Genomic DNA, 20,427 nt, shown 5'->3' on the forward strand with positions numbered 1-20,427 from the left:
GCACGACAGTTAAGTGACACTGGCTCTTTCCTTGGGATCAGCTTCTAAGTGGCTGACAAGTTGTGTTTGGTTTCATCCAAGGACACGTTTGCCAGTTTAACGCTCCATCCTGATGGGGCCACACTGGGGATTCTGCAGGAAGCTCTCAGAACACAAGCCTAAGACTTCACTGTCCAGGCTGCCCCTGAGTGCAGTGAGCCCCAGCAAACTCCCCTCTCCCCAGAGAGCCCGTGTCCCACCAGCACCCCACACTCTCCCAGCTTGGACAATTGCCATAATGAGGATCCCTCTTCCTGCACAAGGGAGCTCTGACAGTATCAGTGCAAGGCACTGTGAGCTCCATCAAGGTCACACATAAACCCTCACGCAGCTCACCTTCACCAAGCCAGGTGACCACAATGTGGTTGGAGGCCAGGGAATGAGCATAGCAAGGTAGGAACTTAGATATTGAGGCAGAAAGGTTTCTGAGGAAGAAGACATGTCTAGACAACTAGAATCCCACACCACTTCCAACATTCGTTATTAGGACGCAATCTCAGAGAAACCAGCCCAACATGGCTTCTGCCCCAGGTTTCCAATATGTCCTAAGAAAGGCAGACTGGGCCTTCAGCTTTGCCTACTGCCCCCCAGACCACATCAAGAGTCCCTCCTAGTGCCTTACAGGCAGGCCCCGGTCGACTCCATCAAGTTCTTCCTTTAGTGTTTATGATATGGCTCTATCGATATCACACACGCACACGTACATATATACATACACATATATGTGGATGCAAAATAGATTTTAAAGATGAGCAGATACATCTGGTACCTTCTCCTTTATTTTATAAACAAACTGTATCAGAGATCTTTCTATTCCCCTAGATAGAAGAAACTCACTGTTAGCCCTTTATTCTGAACCTCGCAACCAGGCTTGCCTGTTCGCATCAAGCCGCACACACAGGTGACTCTTCCTTAGGCACACAAGAAAAGGAACAATTGCACTTTCTGTTAAACACATTAACCATGGCCTCATTTACACCCTTACTACCATTTCATCCCAGGGCTAGAAACCTCCTTGCATTGAAGTTACAGTTACATTTGTCTTATTTTCTTTTGCTTCTGTTTCCTCATATTTAAATGTTGCCATTGCTAAACTTCTTATGCAGATTTCTTTATCCAAGATTTGAAGATACTGCCATGGGAAATTCATCCATCGCCCTTGAAAGAAAACTTGGATGTTTTGCTAAGAAGATCTTTAAATGAGGAGGGAGTGGAGGGGGAGAGGAAGGGGAGGAAGAAGATAAAAGAAGAGGAAGACAGCCTTGGAAAAGAAAGCAGAGTTAAGAGTAACTATAGAGTTTTAATACTATAGGTGCCTTCTGCAGTCTTCAAAAAAATAATAAAAAATAAACTGGGAGGAATAAAAATAAAAGAACCAAGACTATCTTATTAAAAAAAAAAAAAATAGATGGGGAAAACTAAAGAGAGGAAAATCATTTCCCTAAGCATAAAAAAAAAGACAAGAGTCTTAGTTACACACCTTTAGTTTAACAAGTGTAATTCTCTTTAAAGCTTTCATAAAATCCTTCTGTCAATTTTAGGCAGGCATAAACTCACAGCTAACCTCAGGAGATTTGTCAAAGGCTTTCAGAGTGAGGAAGCAATTAATGACATTGTCAGTGTTAAGTCAACTCCCGCTAGCAAAATAATTAGAGTTAAGAAACCCTTTGGTTATTCCTTCAGAACCCATGCTATGAAAAACTGTTTTCCAAGATAAGCATGTCCTGTATAAATATCCACCACTTTGGTGCCAGAAGGAAAAGAATCCTTCTGTCTTTCATGAACCTTCCTAAGCCTCTCTGACACCACAGACATGGATGCTGCGGGAAAACTAGTATCACACAGGCCCCCCAGTGAAGAGTGCAATGTATATCATCTGGTGGAAGATGTGCAAAGACACCACTGTGGTCAGAAAGTCAACTTCTAGCTGCAGGAGTGGAAGGATGCATTCCCAATCCCTGGTCCCCCACTCTGCCGTCTCCTCCTGAACAAGTGGGCTCTGGCTCCTGAAAGGGGTGAGAGCAGGTACAGCCAATGGGGGACCACCCTGGCTTGCCAGCCTCCATCCCCAGAGCCAGAGTGTGAGCTCTGGGTAGATACTCCTGCCCTCATCCTGATGGTTCTGAGCCCAGAGATGTACAACTCAGCCCTGGCTTGCGGCGTCGGCACCCCCTCAGTGCCGTGGGAGCCTCCGCGGCCCAGCCTTCAAACTCCACACCCAGCCAACACATTTAAAGTAGTTTTGTTTCTAGCAGATGTATTCATTAAAAGTGTCACTCTCTGCATTCCCCCAAGACTGGAGTACAAGAGGGAGCCTTTCTTAAGTGACCAGTTCTCACTGCTTTGAAACAACGCTGAGAAAAAAGCCACTCAAATTCCCAGCCCTGCAGACCAGTCCGCCCAACAGGGGCTTTAGCGCTAAGGCTCAGGGAATAAGACCTCAAGAGTCCTCCCAGGCAAGGGACAGCTATTGCTCACAAGAGGCATTTACTTAATGCAGCCCAGATGATTTGATTTGAAAACTCAATTCCCTCTTGTTCTAATCAGTTAGTGCCCGGGGCTCTAGTTCCCCACGCCCCTTCCCAAACCCAGGACGTCTGCTCTCTCTTACATTCCGCTGTCTCATCTCTGCTCCCTCTCTCAACCTTACTGAGTCATTTCCTTTCTCGTCTTTCTCGGTGTGGCCTTACTGTTTGCCAGGACCCACAATTTAGCTGGCTTAATCCCCACTTCCCCGCGACTCCCACCTCATTGGCTTCACTCCCTCACTGAATCTACCTCAACAAAAAGTCTCTCTGCTCTTTTAAAAGTAGAATTTCCCTTGGAAATCAATACACACACACATACACACACACACACGTGTAGATTCATTCTGCCTGCATATGTGCGTTCTTTAGATACAAATATAGTCGGTATGGTTTTCAGATTTGAAAATGGGACCAAAAGGGGAAAAATGATACCAAACTATGTTGATATATGCAAGTAACAGGCTCCTTCGTGATTTTTTTTTTTCTCATCTAAACTCCTTTGTACTTTCCAGGCTTTTAGCAGTGATTGTGTATTGTTTTCCTATTCAATAAAAACAAAAATATTCATGAAAGTACAAAAAGACAAAAAAGAAAAGTGGTGCAGGGCTATGCAGGCCATGTGGCTTGTATCTTTATGGGGCCCAAATCCAAAGAGAAAGGGAATCAGAGACCTGGACCCATGCTGTCCTATCACACGAGGAAGAAACATTTTTAACACTAGTAAAGTGTTAAAAGTCTTTTTTTCCTTAAAAAGAAAAAAAAAATCCCCTGAAAGTATTTCACATGGAAAGACCTGGGTGGTGTGTGGTGTCAAAGGTATCTGTGATAAATATAATATCATGGGGGGTGGGCTTTCCCCCTTCCTTGGAGAGCCCCTCTGACCACTACACTTCCTCTGCAGTTTCCTTTCACAATCCTGGAAAGGCCAAACCAACTCCTCACTCCAACTACATTTTGAAAGCCTTTGCTTAGAGAACTGCCCGGGTTGGAAAAGAGTTTCAGCTCCCGATTGCAAGAGGGACTTTACCTAACAATTGCAATCAGTGTAACCTGGCTTATTGTACCCTCAATGAATCCCCAACAATAAAAAAAAAAAAAAAAAAAAAGTTTCAGCTCCCAGGACCTGGCCTTAGCCAAGGCAAGAAGGGTCAGTACTTCTCTGAGAAGATACTGACTGAAAATTGTAGCTTATGGAAAACTGTGTTGTGTGAAATTAATTTTCCCTCATGGATTAATATGTTCTTCAATGAAGACTCAAATTTACAAAGTCATTTTACTTTTTAGGTTAATTCTGTGTTTGGGTTAAAATGTCATTGAAATCAGCTAAGACAGCACTCCCACCCTCCTAGGCATCTTCACTGCCCGCCCGCCCCCCCAACACAGGCCCCTCAGAGGGGCGGGGGTGTCAACTTTGCCAATTTCCTCCCTCTAATCACTGCAACCTCCCTTATTAGCTTTTACCCTAAGGCACAATGAGCAAGCACACTGGCCTGGGGGGCGAGGGGGCCCTCTGTCAGTCTTTCTGGTTTCCTCCCCCATCCTCTCTACCAGACAATCCATTCTTCATTTCACCTCCATATATCAAAGACATCTCTAACCTGTGTCACCCCTGGATTCCAGGTCCCCACTGCCCATAAAATACAAGCACAAGTCACATAGGCATCTCCCAGTCAGAGCAGCCTGCTGCCAGACCCTGAGGGCTGTGCAAAAAGTCTTGGAGTCACACATCCCTGGATGCTGGGGTTTTAACAGTAGCTTTGGCCCTGTGTGACCTAATTGTACATCCTGATAGTCTCACTACCCACATCCATGAGACAGGGGGTTGAAAAGCGAACAAAACCACTGGTTACTGGTTCCCTGGTGTGAGGATAAGATAGGTCTGTTCTGGGACTCTTACGACCACCAAAGTCACTTGCAGATTTTGTGGCCAGTTCACTGGGCTTTCAAGCTCACTTCTCAGCAGTGGGTGCAGAGAAAGTAGCTCCAACCTCCAGCCCAACATTTGGTTTAAGTTTACTTAATAACCATGGATTGTATACACGTATTATGCACAATGTGTGTGATATACCAGGTAGGTATAAAAATGAAAAAAGTAATTTGGCTCGGTGCCTGTGGCTCAAGCGGCTAAGGCACCAGCCACATACACCTGAGCTAGTGGATTCAAATCCAGCCTGGGCCCGCCAAACAATAATGACAGCTACAACCAAAAAAATAGCCGGGCGTTGTGGTGGGCGCCTGTAGTCCCAGCTGCTTGGGAGGTAGAGGCGAGAGAATTGCTTGAGCCCAGGAGTTGGAGGTTGCTGTGAGCTGTGATGCCACAGCACTCTATCCAGGGTGACAGCATAAGGCTCTGTCTCAATAAATAAATAAATAAATAAATAAAGCTAATTTTAAAAAACAATGAAAAGTAATTTGCAAATACATAACATAGGAAAAGCAAAGATGAAATCCTATTTGTAAAAATAGAATCCACTGGCTTCTTACCACCCAGGAAAAGGCCTGGTCTTTTTGGGATGAATTTACCCAGCGGTTCCTGACCTGTTACACTCACTGTATGGAAGGAAGCCACACAACAAAGACTTTCTGCCGTGGGGAAGGCCAATGTAATACATTTTGTATTGCTGGAAGCATATAAAGATACAAAAATAGAAATGATTACAAGTACTTCATTTTGAAAGAATTTAAAATTCTTAGCAGTACATTATTTCTTATGGGCAAAGATTTCCTCTTCAAATTCTTTTCTCTTTCCTTCTTCTCTGCTCCCTTCTTTAATATATGATATGACAAGTTCACATCAGTGTCAGATATGAGGGCTCCCCTCCCTTGACAGAGCTGTTAGGGAAGGACATGGAAGCAGCCTCCAACCTGCCTTTTGCTTTTTTTTTTTTACAGTTTTTGGCCGGGCTGGGTTTGAATCCACCACCTCCGGCATATGAGGCCGGGCCGTACTCCTTTGAGCCACAGGCGCCGCCCGTAACCTGCCTCTTTTTTTTGCTACAACCTAGCTAGGCAGTTACAGAGAACCACTCCAAAGCAGCCTAGGGTCATAAAACTAAGACAGGTTCAAAACTCAATCCCATTCAGAGCTACCTGTGACCTTTACTACCTAATTTTTTTTTTAGGTGTTCCTATTTCTCTTCCAGTAGAATCTGATAGAAACGTCCCTGTAAAATACAGCAATGGGTTCTGCATGCAGTAGGCATGTGAAAACAACAGTCCTACAACTCAAGATATTTACAAGTCCAATTTAGTATACAAGTAAATTGCCTTATTTTAGAAAATCAGATTTGAAAAACTTGTTTGGGGCTGGGTGCAGTGGCTCATGCCTGTAATCCTAGCACTCTGGGAGGCCGAGGTGAGTGGATTGCCTGAGCTCACGGGTTCGAGACCAGCCTGAGCAAGAGACCCCCGGTCTCTAAAAAAAAAAAATACCCAGGTGTTGTGGTGGGCACCTGTAGTCTCAGCTACTTGGGAGGGTGAGGCAAGATAATCACTTGAGTCCAAGAGTTTGAGGTTGCTGTGAGCTATGATGCTGCCACGGCACTCTACCAAGGGTGACAAAAAAAAAAAAAAAAACTTGTTCGAGTTACTAGGCTAATTCACCACCCTCTTAATGTTGTAACAAATGTACATCCTAAAGACAATTAGCTTAAAAACTGCTAAGTCACGTGGCTTTACAACTTGCCTTTTGTAAACCAGTCCAGTTAGACCCACTGTTTAAAAATAAAAATGCAAACCTATTTGAACAAGGCCTAAAAGTTCCCAGATAGGACTTGCCAAGTAAATTTAACCCATTGTCAGCCGATAACAAACGCTATGCCAAGATTTGCTGAAGAAATGCACCAAAGTTTTGAAATTTTCCTCACTTAGAATTATAATGCAAATATGCAAAAGTGGTTTACTTTTCTGGGCGGCGCCTGTGGCTCAGTCGGTGGGGCGCCGGCCCCATATACTGAGGGTGGCGGGTTCGAACCCGGCCCCAGCCAAACTGCAACCAAAAAATAGCCAGGCGTTGTGGCGGGCGCCTGTAGTCCCAGCTACTTGGGAGGCTGAGGCAAGAGAATCGCGTAAGCCCAGGAGTTGGAGGTTGCTGTGAGCTGTGTGAGGCCACGGCACTCTACTGAGGGCCATAAAGTGAGACTCTGTCTGTACAAAAAAAAAAAAAAAAAAAAGTGGTTTACTTTTCTGTTGTAAATCAGGGGATAAACGATGCCTGTATGTCAATCAAATTAAATGCTGATCACTGTGCTCTCATTTAAATTTCATTGCCTACAAGATGACACATCGTGTCTTACTCATACCTTGCATTTCTTTGAGTGGTACCTTTTATTTTGTTTTGACTTTTTGCCAATGGACCAGAAATGAATCTTAATCACGAGAACAAAGAGAGCTGGTACGCACACTCACTAATTCTCTCAGACTCAGAAGGACACTCTTTCTCCAGATAGTACCTCAGTTGTCTAAAACCAGAAACCAATGGGAGCTGAGCACGGGGGAGCTGACTGTATGAGGAGCCCCAGGGATCAAATCACGACCCCTATCTAAACTGGCAATCCAACCTGCCCCTGTTTGTGTAACAGTAAGCTTAGTAGCCACAAACAAGTAAATTCTTCCCCTCTGCTTAACCCTAACTAACATTCCATTTGGATAATGGGGAGTTGACTGTTGAACTTTAATACACTGTCCATCGGAAATAAAGTACTGGCTCTTGACAAGGCTGAAAAGATAACACAGCTTAAGTGTTCTTATATTTCAAAAGTGATCAATCTCCCTCCCAAGTTGTCATTCTTCTTACAGTCACCCCCACCAGATGATTCTTTGTCCTAAAGCAGCTTTCATAAATAACACTATATTAGTTATAATTCTTCTTCCATTCTGCCCAAATCCTAAAAGGCACCATCTCCTGCTATTCTAATGTATTAGAATAAAAGATACAAAGAGGTAAAAATTAGCCTGCAAATGTACCTAGCTGACACATCCATTAGAAAAACACTCAAGAGTTTAAACCCCAAAGCTATAAAAACTGACTCTTGTCCCATACAATAAAGGTGACTGTTCACACAACAGAAACGTGTAGGATGGGAAGGCTCATCTTTCTTCAAAACCACAGGAATTTATTCTGTGGTTAAAAGTTAAAAGTTTCCGGTCAGATTTTCACTTAGGCTCATCAAACAGAAATGGCTGCAGGACACAGGAATAATAATGCACGTCTAAACAGGGGGCTTTTAAAGATCCTCAATAAAAGATGATAGGAGACCAGAAACATTATTTTGGTGCACGCTTCCGGTCCCTACCATTCATTTGCCAATTCAAAAAATTTCAGACTTCTCTGGAATGCCGAATGAATGGCAGAGATTGTATTTTTAACTATCAGGCTCTAATCCTCAACTTCCCTCACAGCCTTTGCCAAGAAGCCTCCGCTTGTTTAAATTAGCAGCAGCAGTCCGAGCAGCAGCAGTGTAAAAAGGTCCCTGGTACTTCCGCGCTGGCCAGCTGTGGTAATCTATCCACCACCAGTCCTGTCCCCTGAGTACCACTGACTTTTCTGCAGACTCATTCTCTCAGCCTACTCAGTCAGGGCAGAAGCTGAGTCAGGCAAAGCTGCTGTGAGCTCTCAAGCAGCTTACCAAGCCAACTTGGAGACTGTAATAGCCGTGGGTTCCTGCAGGACTTTATTTACCAGAGTTGTGTCCCTGGGGTGGGAAAAAGGGGGACACTATAAATGTACCGCCACTTCCCGGAGAAAACCCTATGGGGAAGCTGGGGTCTCATCTGCACTGCCCCCCCCGGTGTGACTCATGAACCTCATTCAGAGGGTGAGCAGTCCAGCCATTGTGTTGGGGGTGCCTGTCACCTGCTCCCAGCTTCCCACATCACCCAGCACTGGCTAATCTTACTTCCCTTTTGCAAACTGAGCCGGATTCCTGAATTCTAGCTTAATCTTATTTTTCCTATTCCCTGAAAAAACAAGAAGAAAAAGGAAAGGACTGGAAGGCTTTTTGTTTTTGTTTTTTTTCCTGACTTAGGCCTACTGAAGAGTTTGGGCTGTATCATGGATAATTTTATTACCAACACTCAGCATTTTCCTTTCCCCTCTCATATCAGGATCAATAATGCTGTTAAAAAAAGTGATTCATAAATCACTGTAAGTTTCTTGTGTTGGAACTGAACAACAACGTGTTTGTTTCACTACATTACTTCTGATGTCAAGTATAAAATATGAACTTGGTACAGTCTTTCTTCCACTTTTCTCTTTTCTCACAAAAAAAAAAAAGAAGAGGTGGAGAAAAGATGAGACTCTTTGTGAATGGTGAATTCTAGAATCATCAATAGGAATGGAATGTATTCATCTATTTATTCACTGGACAAGCATTTACAGTGAAGTACATCCATACAGATTTGGTTCCAAAATCGGTTGTGTTTTAAGTGACAGGATCTTGCTATGTTGCCCAGGCTGACTCCAAACACATGGGTTTCAAGCAATCCTCCCACCTCAACCTCCCAAGCAACTGGGACTACAGGTGCATGTTACCACACCTGGTTCCCCAAAATCAGTTCTGGCAAATAGAGTGTGGTGAAATTGCCACTGAAAATCCTTTAAATGTAGTACATTTAAGGCTTTGTATATATTAACATCATCTTTTAGGAAACCCAATGTAGTCAGTTTCTTCCAAGATTAGAATACTGTGCTGTTTCCATTGCCAAGTTCCAGATGAAGTGATGCTCTACCCACACCCATATGTTGGGATGTGCTAGCCACGCAGTTTTCCATTTAGGACACTTTAACGTGCACATGGTGGCCAGTGCCATGAACGTGTAGGCCCTGGAGGGGCTGGCAGTCATCAGAGTGGCAGGGAGACGATGACAGTAAAACAGTGAATGGTGTGATGCTTAAAAGCACAGAGTTTGGAGTTTTTGCAACTGCAAATGATCAGAGTCTGCATATGAGATATGCTCCCCACATCAGCTGCATCTGACATGTGGGAATCAGATTTAATCTCACCATCAGTTTTTTTTTTTTTTTTTAAGAGACAGAGTCTTACTTCATCACCCTCAGTAGAGTGCTGTGGCGTCACAGCTCACAGCAACCTCCAACTCCTGGGCTTAGGCGATTCTCTTGACTCAGCCTCCCAAGTAGCTGGGACTATAGGCACCCGCCATAACGCCTGGCTATTTTTTGTTGCAGTTTGGCAGGGTCAAGGTTCGAACCCACCACCCTTGATATGTGGGGCCGGCGCCCTACCCACTGAGCCATAGGCACTGCCCTCACAATCAGTTTTACAAAGAAGTTGTTTCTGGGCGGTGCCTGTGGCTCAGTGAGTAGGGCGCCAGCCCCATATGCCGAGGGTGGTGGGTTTAAACCCAGCCCCGGCCAAACTGCAACAACAAAAAAAATGGCCGGGTGTTGTGGCGGGCGCCTGTGGTCCCGGCTGCTCGGGAAGCTGAGGCAGGAGAATCACATAGGCCCAAGAGTTGGAGGTTGCTGTGAGCTGTGTGAGGCCACGGCACTCTACTGAGGGCAGTAAAGTGAGACTGTCTCTACAAAAAAAAAAAAAAAAAGAAGTTGTTTCTAAGCCACCACACTACTATAAATACTAAAACACTTTGAAAATTGTTTTTCCAGGCTTTCTGTCCCTGACACATGTTTTTAACATGTTATTTTTCCAGTTGTTCTTAAACAGGAACCCATAGCTTGGTTCACTCCAAATGTTAAATATCTCAAAGCTAAAACTACAGCTGTCTTCCTTTCTCTCCTAATGGGGCTAAATTTATTAAATGCCACTTGCCCCCGCCCCCAAGAAGAGGGCAAATCCTTCTGAAAACCAGAAATTCTTTAAGGTCAGTCTAGGTGTTCCCTCTATTCATATTAAAAGATTTGATTCCGGGTGGTGCCTGTGGCTCAAGGAGTAGGGTGCCGGTCCCATATGCCAGAGGTGGTGGGTTCAAACCCAGCCCTGGCCAATAAAAAAAAAAAAAAAAGATTTGATTCCTGTCTCGGCACCATAGCACAGTGGTTAGGGCACCAGCCACATACACCGAGGTTGGTGGGTTCAAACCCAGCCTGGGCCAGCTAAACAACAATGACAACTGCAACAAAAAGTAGCCAGGTGCTGTGGCGGGCGCCTGTAGTCCCCGCTACTTGGGAGGCTGAGGCAAGCGAATTGCTTAAGCCCAAGAGTTGGAGGTTGCTGTGAGCTGTGATGCCACGTACTCTACCGAGGGGCGACATAATAACATTCTGCCTCCAAAAAAAAAATTTTTTTTCTTAAATTCCTTTTTGTTGTTGTTGTTTTTTTTTTTTAATTCAGGGAAGAGGATGAACCACCCTGGCACCTTCTTTTGGGACATGTTTTAAAGGCATGACACAACTAGAACTAGAAAAAAGGCTGGTGTGAACCCAGAGTCTTGGAGAGATTAGAAGTGCTTTTAGGAGTCAGGGTCCCATTTTGCAAGAAATAATTTGGAGTATCAGAGACAAAAACTGAGGTATCATCGAAAGGGACCAAGTTAGGCTCCAGATGGGGGAGGGGGGGAGTGCCACTGGGGGACCATGAGAATAATCATCGGAAAACATTGCTCCCTCCCTCATTCCTTCCTTATACAGAATCTCACTTCACTCTGTCACCTTGGGTAGAATGCTATGGCATCATCCCTCACAGCAACCTCAAAACTCTTGGCTCAAGAAACCCTCTTGGCTCGGCCATCCCCAGTAGCTGAGACTATAGGTGCCCACCACAATGACTGGTTAATTTTTCTCATTACATGTTTTTAGTATTTCGTCAAATAACAAAAGCAAAGCACCTAGCACAGCGCCAGACACAGATGATGCTCTATGATATTAGCTCCTATCCTTTCCCTTATGGAACTATCCAAACTGCATAAAGGGTTTAGAATAATGCAAATGCAAAAAAAAAAAAAAATCAATTAATACCCTATAGTACAATGAACCCAAGAAAAGGGGGGAAAATAAGGGTGGACGTCAATTTAATGCAAAAACTACAGATACATTTGATTTCCTATAGTTGAGGTGGCTAAGTAACCATTGATTTTGCTTTCTGTTAACAGTAACTCTAAATTCAGTGTGATAAAAGGTCAAAGCTGTGATTCCTGTGGTGCCCTGGCTAAGTGTCTTGGTGGTAAGGAACACATCTCACATCAGCACAAGATCCTAGCACTCTGGAAGGCAGAGGTGGGTAGAGTGCTTGTGCTCAGGAGTTTGAGACCAACCTGAGCAAGAGTGAGGCCCCATCTCCACTAAAATTAGAAAAAAAATGAGCAGGGCAATGTTGCAGGCGCCTGTAGTCCCAGCTACTCAGGAGGCTAAGACAAGAGGATCTCTTGAGCCCAAGAATTTGAGGTTGCTATGGGCTACAATGACTCAACCCAGGGTGACAGAGTGATATTCTGTCTCAAAAAAAAAAAAAAAAAAAAATTTTTCATTTCAAAGTAGAAAAGGAATTTCAGCTTTGAGCATGACAAGATTGAATACTAACAAAAGAAGATCTAATAGTTTTCCATTTATCCTAACAAATACTCAAGAAGTTTTAGTCTAATCTAATTTTTAAATCATTGACAAGAATGTAATAGTTCCAAAGCATGAGCCAAACAAGGTGGCTCAGTTTGGGGTGGACAGAAATGCAAGAAGCTAATGGAAAAACAAATTTAGCCTAAAAAGTACTTTAGTTTTAAACTAAGCATGTTTATGCAAACTCTAACTACAGTAATTTTGTACTCACGAGTGGGTGTTAATAGAAAAAGTACTATTGCTTGAATATTTTCATTGAACAAATGCAAAATATGTTTCAGTTATAACCGATTTTCCCCCCCAAACTCCATCCTTCTTCACTAAAGTTGTGGATACAAATTCTCATCCATTTGTGTGTAAATACCTTTATTTTGATATAATTTTAAACTTACAGGAAAGTTGCAAGAATATACAAGGTATTTTCATCCACTGATTCATCCAGTGCCCTATTTAGCGTTAGTTCTAACTGAAAAGTAGCACTAGAATAATCACCTGTTTTTAAATGACTCTGCAGTGACAGTAATACTTTGGTTGGTCACTTTTCTAACATTGAAGAGAAGTGAATTTTATTCTCTAACACATACAAGATAAAGACAGATGAATTAAAAGGCTAAGGTAAAGCCATCTGAGTAACCAAAATCAGGAAACCAAGTGTACTACCATGATATAAAAGAAATAACTATACTAATGTTTACCTTCCCCACCTCCTTACTGACATGGAGCTCTTACAACCCTTGTAGACAGAGGCACTAAGAGAAATCTTTTGTTGTAATATTTGGTCTTTGATCCTGGTTCCTGACACAGAGCTCCTAATCCCTTGGAATTTCCTGGGCGATAGGAGCATCCTTTGTTCTAAGAAGGCAACTCCTGATGCTTCTGGAAAGCACTGGCTGGGGCTAGTTGCCAGGGGAACCAACCATGCGGTTAGAGGGTTGGAACTTTCAGCCTCACCTCGACCTCTGGGTAGAGGAAAAGGAGGAACAAGGTTGAGTTGGTCACTAATGATGTAATCAATCACGCCTACGTAATAAAGTTGCCTTAAAATCCCAAAAGGACAGAGTTTGTAGAGTTCCGGGAAAGCTGAAAACATGCAGATGCCTGGAGGGTGGCGGGTCCCTTCCCGAGCTTGCCCTGTGCATCTCTCACTTCAGGCTGTTCATCTGTATTCTCGGTAATACCCTTTGTAATAAATGGGTGAAGATAAGCAAAGTGCGGTCCACTGTGAGCCACTCTAGCAAATTAATCGAATCCCAGGAGGGGGTTAGTCAGGAGCTTGCGGCTGGCGTCTACAAGGGGGGGAGGGCAGCCTGGTGAGACTGAGCCCCTAACCTGTGAGATCTGAGGCTAACACCAAGAAGGGTCAGAATTGAATTAAATTCCAGGACACCCCGCTGGTGTCTGCTGGAGCACCTGGTGTCAGAAGCACTGTGCTCAGTGGGGTGTGAGACTAAAAAGGGAAAATATTGTTTTTCCCTTCACATCAGGTGACACCAAGTGTGTTGATAACATCTAAAGTAAAACAAGGAAATTTCGGGGGCGGGGCCTGTGGCTCAAAGGAGTAGGGCCTGGCCCCATATGCCGGAGGTGGCGGGTTCAAACCCAGCCCCGACCAAAAACTGTAAAAAAAGAAAAAGAAAAAGAACATTTTGGCAGTAATGGTGACCCTTAATATCTTTCAACTGAAGGAGAAAACAGACCCCACCCAGGAGGGGAAAGCGTGGATGGGTGATTATTTATGGAGTTGCTGGTGGCCACACCCCAGTATAACATAAATCAAATATTTATGTCTACACCCATTTGGGCCCAGCAGCTTTTTCACTGTGCCTTTTATTTCATTGAGAGGGAGATTTTTCAAAATGGGAGAGAACCACCTTACTTAGGTTAGTTTATTAATTAAACTGGCAGCCTCCAGGTAAGTTTTCTTAGAAGTGAGGGAAATATGTAGGAATAACATTAGAATTCTCAGTGCTTGGAATGAATGTTGTACTTGTAGAGACATAGGTTTTCAAGGAAAAATTATAAATAGTAAAATTCTCCACCTCGCCTACTCCTGATTTAAGAAACAAAAGAAAAAACACAGCTTCAGGAAATTAGCTTTTAAAATGCCCAGAAAATATTCACAAAAGAACCTGCAAATTTACTAAGGCTCACACTCACGTATTGTTAGATCCATCTTTCTAGAGGGGAGTTTATCAAAATCCTTAATCCAACCCACATCTTTCTGGAGGGGAGTTTATCAAAATCCTTAATCCAACCCACATCTACTTCAATGAAGCTTAAACCAAAGAAACAATTAGATAGGTATGGCAGGGTATCCAGGACAGTTCTATTTAGATCTTAAATGTGTGATGAAAGAACAGTCAAACAAATTATGGTACAGTCAGACCATGCAAGATTGAACAGATATTATGGATGACATAGATCTGTATTTGTTAAAATGCAAAGATGTGTACAGTATTGCTGAGTGAACCTAAGCTTGTTTTGGTAAACGTCACACATGAATGAGGAGGAAGAAGGCTTTACTAAATATCTTAAGATTTCTTTGTAATTTCTTCATTTTATACAATAAGCACCGTTTCTCGGATCAAGGGGAAAAAAAAAAAGAGAGAGAGAATGAGAAAGCTATTCTCCCGTCAGATGAACCCACTTCCTTCTTCAAAAATAATGTTGCGTTCCATATTTGAACACATAGCTGCTAATTACAGCCTCTGAAAATAATTCCACAGCAAGAGTGTAGGCCTGAAAACCTTGTCAGTCCCTTAGAGTGAGATGGCAAAGACGTCACCATAATACTCCCATGAGTGCTTAGCTTAAAGGTGCTCGGAACCAGGGAGAGGGACAAAAGGGGTGGGGGTGGGGGCGCAGGAGAAGGAAGGGATAAAGAGGATCAAGGGAAATTCTATAATTAAGCAATATTTTGTGGCTGCCTCTGGCAGCTGTTTGGAGTGAGTGGGAGAATCTGCAGGAGGTGTCAACAGACATGGGAGCAGCCCTCTCCTTGGGCAGTCATTCCGCACATGTCTGCACTTCACAAGACAATCTGGAGCATCTTAGATCCAGCACCTGTCAGCCTTGGAGACTCCCAGCTGTGGTACTGTTAGTGCTGTCATCTGCCTAATCCAGCAGGGAGAAGCATTGATTGTATTGAGAAGCCAAGATTAAGGCAAAATATCTTTGATTGTTCTTATGAAAGAGAAGGCATGCCTCCTGTAACTGTGTTCGCTTGCTTCTCACCCCTCCTAACTTTTTTCTGTTTTTGTTAAAGGAAGAAAAGTGCCCTTGCAGCTGTATTTTTCATTTTCACCCCCCATGCTAATTATATATGCACTACAAATAATGGTTTAAATTTAGTCTGGTGACCAGCCACAAGGCTCCTTCTCTTCCCACTATGAGGCACATCCTGCCTCAGACCCTTTACGCAATTCCCATTGACTTGGGGAGGAGCCCTGTGGAAGGAATGGAGCAGGATACAGGCCATAATAATCACCAAAGGAAATTGTATTTTCTTTACAGGACACATTTAGATTTTTCCTTTCCATGAGATTTTTTTTTTTTTGTAGAGACAAGAGTCTCACTTTCTTGCCCTCAGTAGAGTGCCACGGCTCACAGCAACTTCCAACTGCTGGGCTTAGGCGATTCTCTTGCCTCAGCCTCCCAAGTAGCTGGGACTACAGGAGCCGGCCAAGTTTGGCCTGGGGCCGGGTTTGAACCTGCCACCCTCAGTATATGGAGCTGGTGCTCTACCCACTGAGCCACAGGTGCCGCCCTCCATGAGATTTTTTTTTTAATGGTGTTGAAATGAAAAGAGACTCTACGTAAGCTTTCAAAGTCTCAGTGGTCCAACCACAGATTGAGGGCAGAGAGCCTGACAGCAGATATTAGAAAACAACTACTAGAATAAATGACTGAATAAAGGAAGGAATGAAGGAACAATTCTCCAGCACATTGAATGGGCTTACTTCAACAAATCATTTTGCTTCTCAATATCAAATGTATCAATTGAGTCTCACTCACATCTTATATATCTTTAGTCTTCGTAAAATGCATCCAGGAAATTTGTTCTGTACTTGCCCCAGGAAGAACATGAGCACTAGAGAATGCTACAACATCCTCTAAAACAAATTAAATCATGATCAGTTTGTTCCTGTTCAATTCAGCAAACTGATTAATCGAGCCTCTACAAGGTACTGTGCACACCACAGGCCCTCAGAGTGCACACCAAATCTGGCATCTAGTAGACACTCAGAAAAGTGTGATGAATGAATTGGTACTAACATTCATAATAACGACAGTCATGATAACAATAGTCTCGATAATGATGATTCATACTAGCCATACTATTAGTCATAATATTCAAAATCATCATAGAAATGATGTCTAGTAATAATAGTTGACATTTATATAGCATTTTATGGCTTTAAAAATTATCTTAATTTGGGCTTGGTGCCTGTAGCAAAGTGGTTACGCCACCAGCCGCATACACTGAGGCTGGCAGGTTCAAACCCAGCCTGGGCCAGCTAAACAACAATGACAACTGCAACAGAAAATAGCTGGGCATTGTGGCAGGTGCCTGTAGTCCCAGCTACTTGGGAAGTTGATGCAAGAGAATCACTTAAGCCCAAGAGTTGGGAGTTGCTGTGAGCTGTGATGCCACAGCACTCTACCCAGGGTGACATAGTGAGATTCTGTCTCAAAAAAAATCTTAATTTGATTATCACAGAACAAGTTTTACTAATGTGCATTTTTAAGACTCTGAAAGTGAGTTGGGAGAAGTTAAATGACTTTAACAAAGTCTTTAGTTTTTTTTTTTTGGTTTTTGGCCGGGGCTAGGTTTGAACCCGCCACCTCCGGCGTATGGGACCGGCACCCCACTCCTTGAGCCACAGGTGCCGCTCAAAGTCTTTAGTTTTTATGTGGCACAGGAGAGTCAATTCTCATTCTCATAGCCAGGTCTGGGACTTTTTCCATCACATGATACTGCCTTTTGGCCCCAAAAGGCTGCCATGAATCACCTGGACCATCAGAAAGGAAGGGAAAGTGGAACGGACAGTCAGGGCTGCTGATAGCCTAACTTTTGCTTCAAAACACACCATTGAAGGACAGATGTGGTAGCTCACGCCTGTAATCCTACCACTCTGGGAGGCCAAGGCAGGTGGATCACCTGAGTTCAGGAGTTGGAGACCAGCTTCAGAAGAGAGAGACCCCCACCTCTAAAAATAGTTGGGTGCTGTGGTGGGCACCTGTAGTCCCAGCTATTCGGGAGGCTGAGGCAAGAGAATTGCTGGAGCTCAAGAGTTTGATGTTGTTGTGAGCTGTGACTGAGGCCACAGCACTCTATTGAGGGCGACAAAATGAGACTTTGTCTCCAAAAAAAAAAAAAAAAAAAAAAAAAGCAACCAACACACATCATCATCCCTCCTTGTCCCTCCTGAAGCCCTTGAGTCACACAGTATGTGAATCTGCCTGCAAAGGTGATCTTTTTTTTTTTTTGTAGAGACAGTTTCACTTCATTGCCCTCAGTAGAGTGCCGTGGCCTCACACAGCTCACAGCAACCTCCAACTCCTGGACTTAGGCGATTCTCCTGCCTCAGCCTCCCGAGTAGCTGGGACTACAGGCGCCCACCACAACGCCCGGCTATTTTTCTGCTGCAGTTTGGCCGGGGCTGGGTTTGAACCTGCCACCCTCGGTATATGGGGCCGGCGCCCTGCTCACTGAGCCACAGGCGCCGCCCGCAAAGGTGATCTTTTAACAGCCTGGTTTTCATCAGATCCATCCTGTCAAGTAAAGGGACTCACATGACAGTAAAACAAATTAGGTCCATGTGATTCTGTACTTGATACTATGGAGAAAGAAACAGAAGAAATACAAATACTACTATAAAAACATAAGTACTGTACAAAGCAGAACCCAAACTCTCCCCTACGAAAGGAAGAAATAAAAGTACTCTGAAGATGGATTTGGATTTGCTGGGGCAGCAACTAAACATGCCTTGGGCACCCCTAGAACCCCGAGAGCTGGAGATGTGGTTTCAAAGGCCCTGCTGCTGAGAAAGCCGACGCCTGTTCCTGCAACAGTAATAGCTTCAGCCTGACTTGCAGGGAGTTTTTATTATTTAATTACTAAGGAAAACACTCAAATAGGGTTGATGTCTGATGATTTATAAAATAAATGTGTTCATTCTACAATAAGCTAGCCTATAATAAATACCAGCCTTCATAACTGACATAATTATAAATACTTTACAAAAATTTAAGATGTACATTAATTTCTCCTACTTATTTTTTTCCTAAAGAAAAAATAGTAGAACTAAATTTCAACGTTTCTAAGCAGCTACCTTTTAGATTTTCATGATGACATTTTACGCTCTTAACATTTAGGCAAAGTACATTTTTGTGATGTGCTCCGAGACAAAAATAGTTATAGTAAAAAAAAAATATTCATTTGGGGCTAGGGTTTGTAGTCATTTTAAATGACTTTGAGAAGAGGTTCATGTTTGCATATTTAGACACATAACAAATATGATGTGTAGTATAGAAAAAAACTTACTAAATGTAGAATATAAATGTCTTAACATAATAACTAAGAAAATGCCATGAAGGCTATGTTAACCAGTGTGATGAGGGACTTTACCTAACAAATGCAATCAGTGTAACCTGGCTCATTGTACCCTCAATGAATACCCAACAATAAAATAAAAAAAAAAAATTTCAAATTGTATATAAAACCAGCGCATTGTACCCCATGATTGCATTAATATACACAGCTATGATTTAATTTTTAAAAAAGTATAGAAAAATGTACCAATGTTCATTATCATATCATGTTGTCTAATGTAAGAAAAAATTATTAGCATGTTACTGCATTGAAATGTAATCTAGAGGAAAATGATGGAAACTTGAGTTTGTATGTTGATGGGAACTTGACTTTGTATGACCATCAAAATGAACTATCTGTATTTTCTTAGTTTGCTCCAAAGTGTTCCTTGAATGTTAAATTTTTGTCAACATGGTTCTAGTGTGGAGACTAAGATAAGCCAAGTAGTTGAGCTTTAGTCTGGAAAACTCCCTTATATATTGATAATTATTTTAATAAAAAGATGAAAATAATAAAAAGATGACAATAAAAGTATATGCTCCAATGGGGGTAAGGAGGGGTGGTAATGAACACTAAGTCCCTGTGAGGTCACTAAGAGGAAAGACACTTTTGATTCTACCAACCACATCACTGCACCAATGCACCTCAACTGCTATTTCAGGTAATAAAAACTTTCAGGTTCAGCCAAAATGTCTATGAGGAGATACAATTATATGGGCCATGGAAACATGAAGTACATTCTACAAGACATTAATGCCAGAAGATAATCCCCCTCACCCCTGCACCCAATCAAATTTAAACAATATATATATATGCAGTTAAAAGGCTCTTGGTTTAAATTAGCTCAACCCAACATTTTTCTAATTTATATTGGATGTCATCTTCTTTTTCACTTAATTTTTTTTTTTTTTTTTTTTTTGATACAGAGCCGGTATAGCCCTGGGTAGAATGCCGTGGTGTCACAGCTCACAACAACCTCAAACTCCTGGGCTTAAGCAATTCTCTTGCCTCAGCCTCCAGAGTAACTGGGACTACAGGCGCCTGCCACAAAGCCCGGCTATTTATTTTGATTTTAGTTGTCATTATTTGGCAGGCCCAGGCCAGATTCGAACCCGCCAGCTCTGGCGTATGTGGCTGGCGCCTTACCCGCTTGAGCTACAGGTGCCACCCTTTTTCACTTAATTATTAATATCCTATAAAATACATTTGAGGAATTACACAATACACTGTCTGTGGTATTTATTATAAGCATAACTTCAGATTCCATTTAACAGCATTGTCTGAACACACACTATCCTTCAGACATTATAGCAATATTTTTATACCCAGCTGACCAGAACTATAAAGCTACAAGTAGTTCCTATCCAGGGTCATTGAGCAAGTGTAAGTATGATGCTATGAAGGCCTGGTTCCAAAGCTTCCCAATGACAAAGTTCATCCAAAGCAGAGCTAATGTAGACTGAGAGAGATAGAGAAAGAGAGAGATTGGCAATGCTGGCGTGTGGGTATATGTATAAACACACATGCATACACTCATACATAAAATACACACGTACATTTCCATATAGCTCAAAACTAATGTGTTTTTAAAAAGTGACCTCAACCGTTTGCACCCAGAAAGCTTTTAATCTTCCTCTTTGTTTTAAAATCAGATGCCTGTGTACATCTATTCTTAGTTTGCTTTCAAAACAAAGCTTCCCTGGGTTTGAGGTCACAGCTGCTGCAAAGCACTCTGGGTG

At 42.8% G+C, this 20,427-nt stretch overlaps 1 protein-coding gene across 2 annotated transcripts in view; it reads right to left on the bottom strand.

Annotated features, from left to right (window-relative positions):
- The window catches only part of WWTR1 (WW domain containing transcription regulator 1), a 151,411-nt gene that overhangs the window by 51,919 nt on the left and 79,065 nt on the right, over window positions 1–20,427 (bottom strand). The gene's annotated exons all lie outside the window — the stretch shown is intronic.

The sequence above is a fragment of the Nycticebus coucang genome, chromosome 8 (assembly GCF_027406575.1).
Source record: "Nycticebus coucang isolate mNycCou1 chromosome 8, mNycCou1.pri, whole genome shotgun sequence".
In the NCBI taxonomy this organism is placed as follows: Eukaryota; Metazoa; Chordata; class Mammalia; order Primates; family Lorisidae; genus Nycticebus; species Nycticebus coucang.